Below are 11,105 nucleotides of genomic sequence, written 5' to 3'. Positions count from 1 at the left end.
CATGTACCCCAAAACCTAAAATGCAATAAATTAAATAAATGGGAAAAAAAATAAAATAAATAAATAAATAACTGAATACATGATATTGGCATAATTTACTTTCTGTCTAAAATGCACCCCCAAACAATAAAATTCCATACTCATTTTTTAAAAATTATGTTGGTAAAGATGTCTGTCATGCATAAAATTGAAGAGCAAATGGTGGATTGGAGCAAAATAATTGCATTTTATGTGACAGACCAAGTGTCATTTCCTCCTACTACAAAGTCCTCCTGCTAAGCCTTAAGAAAAAGACAAAAAAAAGAATGAAAGTATGGGCAATTTATAGAAGAAAAAATTCAGATTATCAAGAAACTCTTGAAAACATAAATAGCTCCATTTGTAGCATGGAAATGCAAGTTAAGCAAGATAATTTTTTAACTTCAGATTGTCTATTAAGAGCAACAGGATCTAATGTTGAGGGTGGGGCCGAAACTAGCAATCTAATGTCACTTGCTGAAGTCTTTTGTGAAACTAACCTGAAAATATCTACTAAAAATTAGAATCCTCATATGATTTAAGGATTCCACTTGGAATTATGTATCCTATAGAAATAAAAACCAATATATAATAATAAGTGTTTAAGAATGTTTATTTACAAGGACAAAAGAATTCCACATCTAAACAACCCAACGTCCATGTGAAGAAATGGCTGAATAAATTATGCCACATCAATAACATGTACTATAATGCAGCTATTTTTTTGTTTGTTTGTTTTGTTTTATTTTATTTTGAGATAAAATCTCTCTTGTTGTCCAGACTGGAGTGCAATGGCGCAATTTTGGCTCACTGCAACTTCCACCTCCTGAGATGAAGCAATTCTCTTGCCTCAGCCTCAGCCTCCCAAGTAGCTGGGATTACAGGTATGCACCACCATGCCCAGCTAATTTTTGTATTTTTAGTAGAAATAGGCTTTCACCATGTTGGCCAGGCTGGTCTCAAACTCCTGACCTCAGGTGATCTGCCAGTCTCAGCCTCCCAAAGTGCTGGGATTACAGGCATGAGCCACTGCACCTGGCCTAATGCAGCTATTAAAAATGATGTTAGGTGTACATTTTGACTATGGAGATGCCCATGATATATTACTATGTGAAAAAGACATTGTAGAACAGGGATGTGATGTAATTTCATTTTCAAAAATGAACTCTGTGTATATACATACATATATTTATGATATATATTAACATGAGCATTGAGAAAGAAACTTGTGCAGCAAAATGTTAACATCAGTTATCCTGGGGAGTGCAAGAGGGATTCAACAGAAGTAGAGGGCAGATTATTAGATTTTCTTAAGTGTTTCAATATTGTTTGACTTGTCACTTTTGTTATTGAAAACTCTGACAAAGTTTAAGCAAAGCACCAACAGGGAAAATATTTCAAATGTTGGTACTAGATTCCTTTTCCCAGTTCTAGGAGGACAGCCTCCAAAAACAAAAATACTCTTAGCAATAGTGACTGGGTCTCCAAGAGTGATCACAGCCTCAGTATAGTTACTGTTTTGCATTCTTTAGTAAGTTCCATTGCATCGGAAGTGGAAATATTTAAATCTCATATGAATTTAAAAGATTTATAGCAAATGACTATTTAAAATAACTAAGCAGACTTAAAGGAGTAAAATATAGATAATAGGAAGATACTCCTACATTCTAATGAAGACTCACTAAAAATACTCCAAGAAAAAGCATAAAAATTATTTAGAAAGAAAAATGTGCAGTTAGAAATGATAGATGAAATGTGCTGCAATCATACAATGAAATTCAGTTGACCTTTGAAAAACACAAGAGTTAGAGCTGCCCACCCCTGGCACAACTGAAAATGCATATAACTTTTGACTCCCCTGGAACTTAACCATTAATAGCCTGCTGTTGACCAGAAGCCTTACCAATAACATAAACAGTTGATTCACATATATTTTGTATGTTACATATATTATATACTATACTTCTATAACAAAGTAAGCTATAGAAAAGAAAATGTTATTAAGAAAACCACAATGAAGAGAAAATATATTTACTCTTCATTAAGTGGAAATGGATTGACATGGTTTGGCTGTGTGTCCCCATCCAAATCTCACCTTGAATTGTAATAATTGCCACATGTGGTGGGAAGAAACCAGTAGAAGGTAATTGAATAACAAGGGTGTTTTTTTCCCATGCTGTTCTTGTTACAGTATCTCATGAGATCTGATGGTTTTACAAAGGGAAGCTCCCCTGCACATACTCTCTTGCCTGCTACCATGTAAGACATGACTTTGCTCCTCCTTTGTCTTCTGCCATGATTGTGAGGACTCCCCAGCCATGTGGAACTGTGAGTCCACAAAACCTCTTTCCTTTATAAATTTCCCCTTTATCAGCAGCATGAGAATAGAATAATACATGGATCATCAAAAAATTCTACATTCTCATTGTCTTCACATTGAGTGGGCTGAGGAGGAGGAGGAAGAGGAGGGGTTGGTCTTGCTGGCTTTAGGGTGGCATAGGTGTAAGAAAATCTGTGTATTAGTTAGTAGACCTGCACAGTTCCAATCCATGTTGTCCAAGGGTCAGCTGTATTGTACCATGATAAAAATTATGAACATTTTATTTAAAAAACTTGGAAAACACTATGGCTATAACATTATCTTTAAAAAGCAGGATGCAAAACTCTAGATGCTTTTGATAATAACCAAAGAAAATGACAACAATAGCATAACTTCTGTATAAAAAAAAGACCAAAAGGAAATAGACGAAAATATCAACAAAAGAAGTGGAATAAAGGGATTTTTGTCTTTTTTTCTATTTCCTATACTTTCCAAATATTTTGAAATAATTGTTATTATTACATAGCACTATATATTATAAATGGAGTAGAACTTTATTTGACTATATGAATAATAAATATTTTAATTGTTATATATAGTACTTTATAACATGCATAATGACCTTTAATAGTTATTATTACATATAATACTTTATCCCTTAATAATAGTAATATTTAGTAAACAATAATAGCTATTGAGGAATAAATAAAGCATCAAATATTTTAAGGTAATAAATAATATCTGCAGAGTTAATCTTACCTTGCAATTGCATAAAATATTTATCTTCTATAGCTCAATGTTGAAACTTCATAGATAATTTGCTGCAACTCTTAGATACCATGCTTCATGAGCGGTGTGGAGTTTCAGCCTCCATTAACTAACTAACCTCTGCAGTTCTGTGCTGACATTCCTGTGCATTAGCCTAAAATAGTATCTTTTACAGAGTCTAGGATTTTTTAAAAAGTCATATGAATAACATGAATGGAGCTGGAGGCCATTATCCTTAGCAAAATAATGTAGAAACAGAAGACCAAATACCGCTGCATGTTCTCACTAATAACTAGGAGCTAAGTGATGAGAACCATGGACACATAGAGAGGAACAACCCCCATTGGGCCTATCAGAAGGTGGAGGGTGGGAGGAGGAAGAGGATCAGGAAAAATAACTAATGGGTAATAGGCTTAGTACCTGGACAAACCCCCATGACACGAGTTTACCTATTAACAAACCTGCACATGTACCCCTGAACTTAAAAGTTAACAAAAAAGTCATATTAATAGTCAAAAAGTATGATTACGTCAATCCAGCATAGCATATGATATATCCATGATATATCACAGTAGAAAGGTTAAAAAACTACCATATAACTGATGAATCATACAAAGTCAGAGTGGTAACAATGAATATTGTCTTATGCCATCTTGCTGAGCCATCACTAGGCATCTCTTCATCCTCCAAAATGTAAGCAGATAGCATGTCTCTAAATGATCTTGTTATTTAGATACATAATGACATGCTAGTAAGGTATCTAATTGAATGTTGGTCCCATCTCCATCATGTCCATTTGCCAACCAGAAAACTCAACAAGGAGACAGGTGAACTCGTGATACCAAAAATCAAGTTCCTTACCAGTACCTCTCCCACTCTTTTTTTTTTTTTTTTCTGATCCTTCTAACTCACTAGAATAAGAAATCTTTGTATTACTAGGATATCTCCAAGAGAGGGATTTCACCTTGAGTCAAAAGAAAATCCAAGAAAGTTATTAGGTCCAAAGGACACATTTTATAGTGTCTACTATGTACCAGGTTCTTTCAGTCATAAGGCACAGAAACCCCCTCACAAACTAAAGTAGGTAAAATGGGGAGGGATGTGGCAAAAATTTAGAGCATATAGGTATGAATAAATCAACCAACAAATAAATGAATTCACTATTATTCTCCTTTGAGTAAGAACTTTTATTTAAAATAAATAATCCATTGATAAACTTCCCAGAAACTTAGGGCATCACAGTGCATGGGTGTAGGAACAGAAACATTTCTAAGCCAAGGCCTTATTCCCATCTCCTCAGGGCCTTGCTAACCTCATCTCCATGTGACTCTATTTCTTGCTTTCATTCACTTTATTCTCACTTTTGCCCTCTCCTCTCAAGCATCCTTTGCTTTTTCATCTCCTACTGGGCCCAATTTAGCCATCTTAGCCTTGATCTAAATGACCTTCCAGCTCAAGTGCCTCCCACAGGCTAGAATTTCCCTCTGGGTTTCTTGGTTCAGATTCCAGATAGAGGGAATGCGATTGTTGAATACATGAGTGAATATATGCATGAATAAGTCAACCAATAAATAAGTGAATTCAGTATTATTATCCTTTGAGTAATAACTTTTATTGAAAATAAATAATCCATACTTACCTGGCAGGGGAGATGCCACGATCACGAAGGTGGTTTTCCCAGGGCGAGGCTTATCCATTGCACTCCAGATGTGCTGACCCCTGCGATTTCCCCAAATGTGGGAAACTCGACTGCGTAATTTGTGGAAAGTGCATTTGCACTTTCCCCTGGTCTTTTAAAAATAAAAATAAAAATAAAAATAAAAATAAAAATAAAAATAAAAAAAAATAAATAATCCATTGAACTCTATTTGCCAAACAATGTTCATACGTAGAAATTTCCAAAGATTACTTTGGATAAGCATACTAGGCCATCTATTTCCTCAAAAGAAGAAATTTTCTATGTAATATTTTAAAGGTTCTATTTATGCTCCCAAACTATATCTACTAAATTTGTGTCATATTGAAATAACTTTTACAGGATATTATTCATTTTTAATTTTTATGAGTATATTTTATATATATATATATATACACACACATATCTTTGGGGGTACATGAAATATTTTGATATAGGCATAAAGTGTATAAAAATCACATCAGAGCAAATAGGTCATCTCACCTCAAGCGTTTATCATTTCTTTGTGTTACAAACATTCCAATTCCACCAGTCATTTTTAAATATACAATAAAGTGTTTACTGTAGTCACACTGTTGTGTTACCAAATACTAAAATCTTACCTTTCTATCTAACTATATTTTTGTACCCTCTAACCATTCCTACTTCCCCTCTCCCCTAACCACTACCCTTCCCAGCCTCTGGAAACCATCATTCTATCCTCTATCTCCATGAGTTCAATTGTTTTACTTTTTAGCTTCCACAAATGAATGAACACACGAGAAATTTGTCTTTCTGTGCCTGGCTTATTTCATTTAACATAACGTCCTCTACTTCCATCTACTCATCAAAATTTAATAACACTGTCAATCTAAATAACAGACAGAGCTCTCTAAAATATAATGATATTTATTCAAGATTAGCATCAATGGGAATATGTGCTTGGTTTACTATGTCATGCTTATTCCCATTGCAATGTTTATTCTTGAATAAACATCATTTTCTTTTAGAGAGTCTCTCTCTCTCTGTTATGTAGGTTGTCAAAACAAAACAAAACTTACATCTTATGGGTTAGACACTTGTTATGTACTCTGTTATTTAATCTTTTTAATATCTACAGAGTAGATACATGTATTAGACTATAAATGAAGGAATCTAGGCTCAGAGGGTTTAGAAATAATTTTCACAGTGTCACTGTGAAGGGAGGACTCTTACAGGTTTCTCTGTTTTCATAGTTTATAAGCTTAGCTATATAAGATATATATACTTAGGTATATATACTTACATACTTAAGTATATAACTAAGTTGTATATAAGTATATAAAATATTAAAGTATATAAGTATATATACTTATATCTGTAAGTATGTAAGTATAAGCAAAGCATATACGCTTAAGTATGTAGCCTACTTCATACTCCTCAGTGAAATAAGACATTGAAGCCCTGTGACATATAGTTCTAGTTAATACTACATTTTGCTGAAGTGTTAGCAATCAGTTAACATTGTGACTGGTCAACAGTTTATAGAGTTGGCAAAAGGAATAAATAATATTTGTCGTCTTTAAAGTTCCTTTTAAGCACTTCAGATTTTTAACACTTGAAATTGAGAACTCTGCATTTTGCAAGGAAGTGTCCATATCAGTCCACTGCCAATAGTAATTATAGTGTTAGCAGGACAGAGTTTAAGTTATAATCTTCCTTATCAGAATGAAATCAACCTATGGAATTGTTCCAGCTTGCAAATCTTAAATATGGCATTTCCAAATATGGCAATTCTGAATTGCCACATCATTTAAAAAATTTAGCCACTTACTTTAAATATATATAAATTCAAACCAAAATCCAATTTATCATTTTAATGTGTACTTTCCTTTGGACTATTTGTGATTATTTTTGTTTTCATGCTCTTGAGTATAATACTTTGTTAATTATCAAAAATAACATACTGTATCATTGAATGTTCATTTATATTTTACTATAAAATGTGTCTTGGCCTTATGATGTGAATCACAGTAGTTATTCTTTGGGGCATCCTCTTGTCTTCACATAGTGCCTTTATCCATCTCAGTCTAAAGATTATCTTCATAGTCTAAATCTGCAGTAAAGAAAGATATGTCTTCATTATCAACATAATGGGCTCATGTCTTCATTTCCCTTTGGATATGAACGTGAGTCTGAAACCACATTACATCATTTATAATTTCATGCTGCATCTCTTAAGCGAGCTAACCTCTAACTTCAACACAGGCAATTTGCAGTTTCTACTAAATCACAGTTTTTTTTGTTTGTTTGTTTTTTACTTCTTTTTCTTCTGTTCTGCAAGGATCTTAACTCTAAGAGGCAGAGTTCAGGTATAGAATTTTATGACAACATAGTATCTTACATCACTGAGGTTTTCTCTTTCATAAAAACAATTTCTTTGGCCAATATCATCTGACATAAATCTAACTCAAATGCCTTCCTTGGGACTACAGTTTCTTTTACTGACCTTGCTTAAATTTCAAGTGTACCTTGAATTTGTAGAGATATTCAGAGAAAAGTCAAAGTTAAATGTGATTTCAATATTTGAGTATTTGGCAGAAATTTTGCAAAATTTATACCTGGCTTTTATTTTATTTTTTAAATTAGGCTGAACTTTGCAAGAATTTATCTGAACTTCTCATTCAAGTTTTTCCTTCCCAGCTAACTGCAACATATACATATATATATATATATATGTTTGCCAAGACTGTTCAACAAAATAGCAATTCTCAGTCTATGAAGTACAAAAACTGAAAGCTCCCTAAAGACTTAATGGAAAAAGATTCGTTGAGGAAAATAATATTAGCTCAAAAATATTCCCTAGGTTAGGTGTTTTATCAACCTATAAAACTATCAGACTAGTGCTCTGAGCTCTTTGTAAGGTCTCTGTGTTTCCTTATTGCTATGCCTATATCAAGGTTTCTAGAGATAGCAATTTCACTTCCAGAAATAAATTGACTCAATAATTAAAATAAAACAAGGTGTATCTATGTTCCTCACTCCCCTGAAAATTGTACTATTGGAAGCAGGAGCTCTTTGCTTCTTCCCAAATGTGCTTTGACTCCCCCATATTTGTCAGTTATCTTGTAAGTTAGAAACCAGCTATAGCCAGTTAGGAGCTACATTATTATCCCTTATTTTGATTAATATCTCTTCCCCCAGGGTATATATCTAGATGATGGCATCTGTTCTGAGTAGCTTCCATCTGGAGAGCTACAGTTCTAATTTTTCCATTTACATATGTAAGATTCATTATCATAAAGTAGTTTTAAAAGTAGTAATAGGGAATCGGGGGAAGATGGCCAACTAGGAACAGCTTAGGATTGCAGCTCCCAGTGAAAGTGCAGAGGGTGAGTGGACGCTGCATTTCCAGACAGATTTTTATTGCCCACAGACCAGGAGATTCCCAGGCGGAGGAGCCCCACAGGTCACCAGCACGGCTGTTTCCACCGGCACAGCTGTTTCTGCTGGCACGGCTGTTTCAGCCCACGCAGCTGCTTTGCCTGTGCCCTGGCATGGTGGTTCTCCGTACAAAAGACACTGGTCCGGGTGTCCTCTTAGCTGGCAATTGGAGCCCTGAGATGGCAGAGTCGTCCATTCATCTGAAATAGTAAGGCAGGCCAGGAGATTCCTAGGCAAAAAAACCACCAGGAATCTCAGCGCCGCCGAGTCGCTGCTTGGGAGATCCCAGCGCATTTTAAACAGGTGACTGGAACACTGGGAGACAGTGGACTGTTCAACAACAACAAAAAAAGACTCTGAGTCAGGGAGCCAGGTGGTCAGGCTCGGCTGGTCCCACCCTGCCCCCGCCAACAAAGAAAAAACTAGTAATTGAAAACGCTCTGGGTTGAGAGTGTCACAGCAAGCACAGCTGAACCCAGGACGGTCCAGCTTTGTGGGGGAGGGGCGTCTGCCATTACTGAGACATTCCACCACTATGGACCATCACTGAGGCAGCCCGCCATTGCCGAGGCAACCTGCCACTACAGAGAGAGTCTGCCATAACAGAGGTGGGCCACCATTGCCAAGGCAGTTCTAACTACACCCATATAAACAGGACTGCAGGGAAGATCACATGGCAGCTGGGCGGAGCCCACAGCAGCTCAGCAAAGCCTCTGCAGGCAGACAGTGGCTAGGCGGCCTCCTCACTGGGCAGGGCAGCCCTGAAAGAAAAAAAAGGCAGCAGCATAACAGAAACTCATAAATAAAGCCCTAACTCCCTGGGACAGAGCACCTGGGGGAAAAAAAAAAAAAGGGAGTTTATGAGCTCTGCTGCAGCAGACCTAAACGTACCTGCCCAGCAACTCTGAATGAACAACAGAGCTCACAGCTCAGGACTTGAGATCCAATAAAGGACAGACTGTCTCCTCAGGCAGCTCCCTGACCCCTGTATATCCAAAGAGTCACCTCATAAAGGAGAGAACAGACTGACATTTTGTGGGCATCCTACTGGGACAAAGATAGCAGAAGAGGAAACTGGTAGCAACCCTAAAATTGATCACATAATTGGAAATAAATCACTCCTCAGCAAATGCAAAAGAATGGAAATCATAACAAACAGCCTCTCAGACCACAGTGCAATCAAGTTAGAACTCAGAATGCAGAAACTAACTCAGAACTGCATAGCTTCATGGAAACTGAACAACTGGCTTTTGAATGTTGACTGGATAAACAATGAAATGAAGGGAGAAATAAAGATGTTCTTCAAAACCAAGGAGAGTGAAGACACAACATACCAGAATCTCTGGGACACATTTAAAGCAGTCTCTAGAGGAAAATATATAGCAATAAGTGCCCACATGAGAAGCAAGGAGAGATCTAAAATTGAAACCCTAGCATCAAAATTGAAAGAGCTAGAGGAGCAAGATCAAAAAAACTCAAAACCTAGCAGAAGACAAGAAATAACTAAGATCAGAGCAGAACTGAAGGAGATAGAGACACAAAAAAACCCTTCAAAAAACTAATAAATCCAGGAGCTGGTTTTTCGAAAAGATCAACAAAATAGACAGACCACTAGCTAGATTAATAAAAAAGAAAAGAGAGAATAACCAAATTGATGCAATAAAAAAACGATAAAGGGGATATCACCACAGATTCCACAGAAATTCAAACCATCATCAGAGATTATTACAAACAACTCTATGCACATAAACTAGTAAACCTGGAAGAAATGGTTAAATTCCTGGACACTTGCCTCCTCCCAAGCCTAAACCAGGAAGAAGTTGAAACCCCGAATAGACCAATAACAAGGTCTGAAGTTGAGGCAGCTATTAAGAGCCTACCACCCAAAAAAAGCCTAGGTCCAGATGGGTTCACAGCCGAATTCTACCAGATATACAAAGAGGAGCTGGTACCATTGCTTCTGAAACTATTCCAAATAAACCAAAAAGAGGGAATCCTTCCCAAATCACTTTATGAGACAAACATCATCCTGATACCAAAACCCAGTAGAGACTCAACAAGAAAAGAAAACTTCAGGCCAATATCCATGATGAACATAGATGCAAAAATCTTCAATAAAATACTGGCAAGCCGATTGCAACAGCACATCAAAAAGCTTATCCACCATGATCAAGTAGGCTTCATCCCAGGGATGCAAGGCTGGTTCAACATACACAAGTCTATAAACATAATTCACCACGTGAACAGAACCAAGGACAAAAACCACATGATTATCTCAATTGATGCACAGAAGGCCTTTGACAAAATTCAACAGCGCTTTATGCTAAAAACCCTCAGTAAACTAGGTATTGACAGAGCGTATCTCAAAATAATATAAGCTGTTTATGACAAACCAACAGCCAATATCATACTGAATGGACAAAAACTGGAAGCATTCCCTTTGAAATCTGGCACTAGACAAGGATGCCCTCTCTCACCACTCCTATTCAATATAGTACTGGAAGTTCTAGCCAGAGCAATCAGGCAAGAAAAAGAAATAAAGGGCATTCTAATGGGAAAGGAGGAAGTCAAATTGTTTCTATTTGCAGACAACATGATTGTATATCTAGAAGACCCCATCGTCAGAGCGCAAAATCTCCTGAAACTGATAAGCAACTTCAGCAAAGCCTCAGGATACAAAATCAATGTGCAAAAATCACAAGCATTCCTATACACCAACAACAGACTTAAAGAGAGCCAAATCAAGGACAAACTTCCATTCACAATTGCCACAAAGAGAACAAAATACCAAGGAATACAACTAACAAGGAACGTAAAGGACCTCTTCAAGGAGAACTACAAGCCACTGCTCAACGAAATAAGAGAGGACACAAACAGATGGAGAAACATTACATGTTCATG

At 36.4% G+C, this 11,105-nt stretch overlaps 1 protein-coding gene and 1 pseudogene across 2 annotated transcripts in view; one reads left to right on the top strand and one right to left on the bottom strand.

Moving 5' to 3' along the window:
• SGPP2 (sphingosine-1-phosphate phosphatase 2) overlaps positions 1 to 11,105 on the bottom strand; it is a 254,247-nt gene that overhangs the window by 214,584 nt on the left and 28,558 nt on the right. The gene's annotated exons all lie outside the window — the stretch shown is intronic.
• LOC119472258 lies at positions 4,738 to 4,892 on the top strand (annotated as a pseudogene).

The sequence above is a fragment of the Cebus imitator genome, unplaced genomic scaffold (genome assembly GCF_001604975.1).
Source record: "Cebus imitator isolate Cc_AM_T3 unplaced genomic scaffold, Cebus_imitator-1.0 Scaffold91, whole genome shotgun sequence".
Lineage (NCBI taxonomy): Eukaryota > Metazoa > Chordata > Mammalia > Primates > Cebidae > Cebus > Cebus imitator.
The sequence above is the reverse complement of the archived record's forward strand: the minus strand, read 5'-3'. Positions and strand labels throughout refer to the sequence as shown.